At 35.4% G+C, this 6455-nt stretch overlaps 1 pseudogene; it reads left to right on the forward strand.

Moving 5' to 3' along the window:
- Positions 1–530: 530 nt before the first annotated feature.
- Positions 531–5586, forward strand: LOC113046473 (sphingomyelin synthase-related protein 1-like; annotated as a pseudogene).
- The last annotated feature ends 869 nt before the right edge of the window (positions 5587–6455 follow it).

The raw sequence follows: 6455 nt of genomic DNA on the forward strand, positions 1-6455 counted from the left end.
TCCTAACTCTTCCAAGCTTTATAATGGCAATGAATGGGGGTTGAGATTTACATGATCTTAATAACCTTTAACTCTGATTGTATTCTGATTGTATATCTGAAAGAAGAAAGTCATATACAGTACACCTAGGATAGTTTGAGGGTGAGTATATAATGGAGTAATTATCATTTTTGGGTGAACTATCCATTTAAGAAATGGATACTCTGTGTAGTTAGGTTGATTTTTGGTTTTTACATCACAAAAAGCTAGATAGACGACCACAAAATGGAACAGAAAGCAGGGGAACTGTTTTATTTCCCATGCAAAAATAAGATCCATCACAATTTTTATTAAATTAAATTAAATTTGATTAGATTTTTACTAAACCACTGCTAATATTCTGAAAGTCCAATAAATAAATCAAAACTTACTAGATGACCTGCTCTTAGTACAGAGGCAGAATATTTTATTCTATATAAATTCCTTAATCTTTTTCTGTGTGTTTTTACATTTACCTGTGTACATGTGTAATCTTATCTGTTTCTGCGAGTATGCCAGGCTCCAGGTAAATGGGTGTGGAGGGCTGGAGCAGTATAAAGCAGGTCGCTGGATGGCGGGGTTTTATGAATATGTGGATCTCTTGTGCTCTAAGCACAAATTGGATGGTGCCAGTCTGCTTTGTCTTACTTAAACTGACCTGCGGTCTCCTCCACTGGAACTTAAAAGTGCTGGGTGATACCAAGAGATTGATGCTGTATGTGCAGAGGCTACAGAGACAACACACAACCCTCACGCAGTTAGGTTAGGACAGACACGCTAGAGATATAGACCATGTCAACTCTAATGGCTTTGCAGAGCGAAGGTCAGGAGACCACCAGCACTATAATGGGGCGGTAACTACAGTTGGTGGGGAACATAGTTACTCGAACGGCAAGTGTAAACAGTATTGTGGTCAGCTGGACCCAGAGTACTGGAAGACTGCACTCAGCACACTCTATGCCATGCTGGTGTGTGGCGTGACATCATTCGTCCCAGTGTTAGTGCACGAGAGAGGTCCTGACATGAGGACATACCTGCCACTACCAGACATATTTCTAGAGAGGTGAGTTATATCTGGATGGGTGGAGATTTTTTAAAAGTGAATTTTAGGATATTTTAATTAAATTACACTGTACTGTATATATAAAAATTATTATATGGACAACTTTTTACATAATTATATTTAATATACTATGCATTGATATAACAGTTCATTTATAATTTATAATCAGGGTGCACATAGGTGCACGGGGGGATACCCATGAAAGGTGCGTAGTATGTTTGGGCCTGCATCATGCACAGGCAGCATCCAATAGCTCGCAGTGACTTTGACACATACACTTCCCATGCTTACGGAAACCGCGAGCTTTCCATTCTCAGAAATTCTAACACATGTGGAGACATTACAGCCACAGGTGGAGGTTTTGAGGCCATTAACGCTTTTTGGGCGACGTGGGAACGCTTGCATGGCAATTCCACCATGGGTGTTATGCACAATTCATCACAAATTCACCATTCAGCCCACCTCATTTTCACTGAGTTCTTTCCACTATTGTGAGTTCAGAAGAAACCGCAGTGTCTGTCGCACATTGAACCAAACAATTGTTTTTTCACGATTGATCTGAAGGATACATATTTTCATATTCAGATCAACAAGAGACAGAGGAAGTTCTTCAGATTTGCTTTAGATTGCAAATTGTATAAATTCCGTGTTCCACCCTTCGGCTTATCCCTGGCCCCACGGATGTTCACAAAATGCATGGACACAGTTCTGGCTCCGTTGCTGCTCCAGGGTGTTAGTGTGTTAAACTACCTTGACGATTGGTTGGTCTTAGCACAATCACAGACTCAAGCACACTCTCATTGAGATCTTGTGCTGAATCGTCTAAGCAGCCTGGGCTTATGCACAGATTTCCAAAAGTGTGTTTTGTTCCCCTCTTTCATGTCATGCCTTCGCCACTTCAAACAGGCAGCTCAGTGACGTGAGTTTGTGCCTCAGACTTTTGGCAGCAGCGTCCCCTGTAATCCATGTGGGTTTACTACACATGCATTTCAATGGTGGGTGAAAAGCCAAAGGATTTTACCCTGTTGTTTTCTGCATCAAACGATTTCGAAGAATGGAGTGTGACTAGGTCTGTCCAACCACCCCTTTGAATTTATGTTTCACTTTCCATAATCCGTAATTGACAGATGAGCATCTTGGTGCCAGGGATTTAAAACTTTACCAAAACTCAAACTGGCACAGGCAGAGACTGGATTTTTTCGAACAGGTAGGGTACAAGTGATTTCAAAACATTTCAGTCGGTGTATATATATCATGGTCAGGTCAAACTACAATGAAGAATATTAATAACTATGACTGGGACTGTTATATAGATACTATTATAATGAGAAGACCATTATACTAAAACGCTATGAATTTTTTTAGTTTAGCTGCCGTCTTTCTGCACATTGTTTCATGAAGAATGTGTCCACAAAAGGAGTTTGCACTCAGAGCCCCACAGATATGTTCATGTGCATTCGGGCCCTTTTTGCAAATAGCCTATAAGTCTTAATATTACCGTTATGTTGTATAAATAATGAAGCATATTCTATATAATATAATGAGTTGAATCCCATTGATTAAAAACTTGCTATCAAATGTGTCACTCTACTGGTCATCTTCAGCGTGCGCAGCTCAAAACAGAAATGTAGAACATTAACTGCTAACGTTTTAGGCGTTATAATACATTATAACGTTATAATGATAGCACTATTGTAAAAAAAATTAATTGTTATGGTTTCATAGACGTTAAGTGTTAGCTATCTGTTCATCAAAACATAAAACATTATTTACCCAATTTATATTTGCAAAATGTTCATTACACATTTCCCCCATATGTTAACATCAGTAATTATGTTAGTCGAATGTCTGACTTCACTCTTGTTAATGTATTTTGCCCTGCCCCCAAACATATGATTCGACTATCAGTCGAATATCGACAAGATTTGAAAATTCTGATTCGATTATGAAAATCCTTAGTGGGGGACACCCCTACTGTGCTGTCACAAAGCAACGCATGTCCCATTGGCTGGTGGAGGCTATATCCTTAGCCTATGAGGTGTGCAGACTCACTTCGCCCTTAATAATTCAAGTACGTTCAGGTACGTCAGGCATAATGGTATAGGGTTCCCATAAGTTGACGTCACTGCATCATCAAAGTGACCAATGAAAAGGAACATCTCGGTTACATATGTAACGACGGTTCCATTCCGTACCTTGATGATTTCCTTCGATAATGAAATCTGAGCGAAATAGCATGCGCAACACGCAGGTATACTACCCTCTCAGAAATAAAGGTACAGAAAAGACAAAAAAAAGGTACAAATGCTCGTCGCTGGGGCAGTACCGCCAAGGGGAACAAACTTGTACCATATTAATGGGTACAAAGAAGTCCCTTGAAAGTTTGCGCCTTTTAGGTGCAAATATGTACCTTTGAGGGTACAAATAGCTCATCACTGGGGTGGTACCCCCGAGGTACAGCAATGGTACCCTTGCCATAGGTACAGAGTTGTACTCTTTTATACTGTACCTTTTGAGCTGTGATCATGTACAGGCCATTTAAACACTTCAAAGACTTTTAAAACTGCATTTTTTTGGACTTAAAAACGATGGTAACTAATGAAGTTCATTGTTAGAAGAAAAATCCAGAAATGTTTTTATCAAAAAACATAATTATAAAAAATATGGATTTTTGTTGTAAAAAGAAGTCCGTCTTACTGGAAAATAGGTTGTGATTCCTGAATTCCAAGTTGATCTCAATGCGGATTGTTAAATGCTAGTTTAATGATGTGACATGGCATACGTAAAAATGTATGTAAGCCAGAAATGTCAAATACAATAATTGTATGTATGTAGCCTATATAATAATAATAATAATTATTATTATTATTATTATTATTATTATTATTATTTTTTTATTTTTTTTACAAGGAATTATCTTCTTTTTTAATTACTTTTAATTAGCTGTAATAAATCAAATACACTGCTGGACAATAATCAATCATTTGTAATCGATATTTTTTTTCCTAATGGCAATTTTATGATTGTTTTATATACTAGGCTACATTTAATTAGCAATTATTTAAATTTTCTGCACAGAATAAGGTAGAAAATATACTTTATAGTTTTTGTATTGTAATAAATGTGAATCAGCACTGCATCATTCATAAATTGTTTGTGTTTTTTTTTTTTTCATCAGTTCATTCTGCTTTTATTCAGTTTAGCTACAGATATAGCCTGGCACGTCTATGAGAGCGAGATCGCTTCTCTTTTCATCTCTATTTAACTTAATCCTGTGAAAGTCTCAGGCGGTAAACAGTGGAGCACGTGAAGGACAGATAAGAGGCACGATTCACGAACATTCTTCAAGGTCTCCATTAATTCGTGCGTGTAGTAATTTAATGTGTATACATTTAGAAATCGCGATTCATTCGATTCTTAGCATTTTTAATCGATTACTGTCCAAGATTGGCGATTCATGATTCAAAAATCATGTTTCAAGATCGATGCATATGAATTGACAGGGTTTGTAATCGATGCATCGAGAAAACGAGTGAATCGTTACACCCCTAATACGCATGCGTAGGGTGGTGCCAAGCACTATTTGGCCAAGAGTATTTTACGGGATGGTAGAGGGCTTCAGACATTCATCACACCAAGGGGTGTTCCCATATGTTGACGTCACCTCAGCATTTCATTCCCTATTTAGGGAACCTTGGTTACATATATAACTGAGATGATTTCTATTCACATTGAAAGCATACATCTAGGCTACCGTTTTTCAAAGCACAATGCAAAACTGTGACATTTCATTCACTGATGCTCTACAGACAGAAGCACATGTACATCTAAACCGGGAAGCTACCCACCAAAGTAAAAGCTTGCTGATTTTCAGTTTGAAAATGATTAAAGTTCAAATAATAATAATAATAATAATCATAGCATTTTATTTTTAAGTTTGCAATAAAATAATTGTATTTGTATTTAATAATCCCTTTTATTTTAAAATAAAAAAGTATTATCACACTTTATTATTTATTTCGTTTATTATTTGTATTTAAAAATACTAAATAAATAGCAATATTACCATTATTATACATTTATTTTTTATAGTTATATTTGATGGCTCACACTATGTGCTATTATAATCAAATATTAATTTACTCTTTGTAAATATTTTACTGATGTAGTGAACATTTTGAATTTGCAACATTAGTCAAAATTATGGTTAAAACCAAGACAAAATTTTCTATACTTTTAAAATTCTGCAAAATATTGAGATATTTTTGTATATTAAATGCACATACAACTTTCTTTGTTTTTGTTCACAATTCAGTTAAATGAGAAGTATATTTTAATAACTGTTTTTCCTCAGTAATCTCTTGTGGCTTGGGAGACTTGTAACTCTTGTTGTTTATGTGCCAGTGTTCCCAGAAATCCCTGGGCCTTCACCAAGGCTGAAGCATGTGCAGTGGTGTTGAGTTCCATATTGAATGCTGGTGTTGTTGATCCACAAACACAGCTAAACACACAGACAAAGAGTCAAAATGCATCCCAGTACTTTTAAAAACATTTTAATATGTTTACTGTGGTCTCAGAACTATGTTAATGTGTAGTTATAATATTATCAGCGACAATGCAGTAATTTTCAGTAATTGCTGGTACTTATGAAAATGCTTTATTATCATGTACATCCCTTGTAGATGTGTTGAATTTTAAATGTTATTTGAAGTTAATTTTATGATTGTATATATTATTACTGTAACATATTGCTCCCTGTGGACCCATGATCAGTTTCTTTTGGCAGCTCCTTGGCAGTTGATTTTAACTATAAAACATTTAAAACAAAAGTTATTCGATTATTAGACTAAATAAAAGCTATTCATTTCAGGATTATTTGTAATCAACATTTCAAGATAGACAATATAAATATGAAATATGTATTTTAAGATTTTTCTCATTGTTTTGAAGGATAAATTACAATAATTTATTGTATAAAAAATACAGTAAAACAGTAATATTGTGAAATGCTTGTATAATTTAATTTAGTAAACTTATTTATATTCATCTCCTCACAAGAATTCCAAATCAAACAATGTACTCTTAATTTGAACTGCAAGGCACAAAGAAAGTCATTGTCTGTGTACAGTATTGATATGTACAAATAATCCTTGATCATTTCAACTTCCTCTAATAATGTCATTGGCTAGCAACCACACCCTAGGTTCATTTGACTAGTACACCTTCAATAAACACACACACTGTGTGACTACAGATTAAATTATTTAACTGTCCAACCTGATTTGACTGATAAGTTTTCAACATTGACTTCAACACTTTAATATTGTTTCATTTTGGTGCAAGTAATCATTATATAAGAGCAAAAGTAGACACA

The sequence above is a fragment of the Carassius auratus genome, chromosome 27, assembly GCF_003368295.1.
Source record: "Carassius auratus strain Wakin chromosome 27, ASM336829v1, whole genome shotgun sequence".
Lineage (NCBI taxonomy): Eukaryota > Metazoa > Chordata > Actinopteri > Cypriniformes > Cyprinidae > Carassius > Carassius auratus.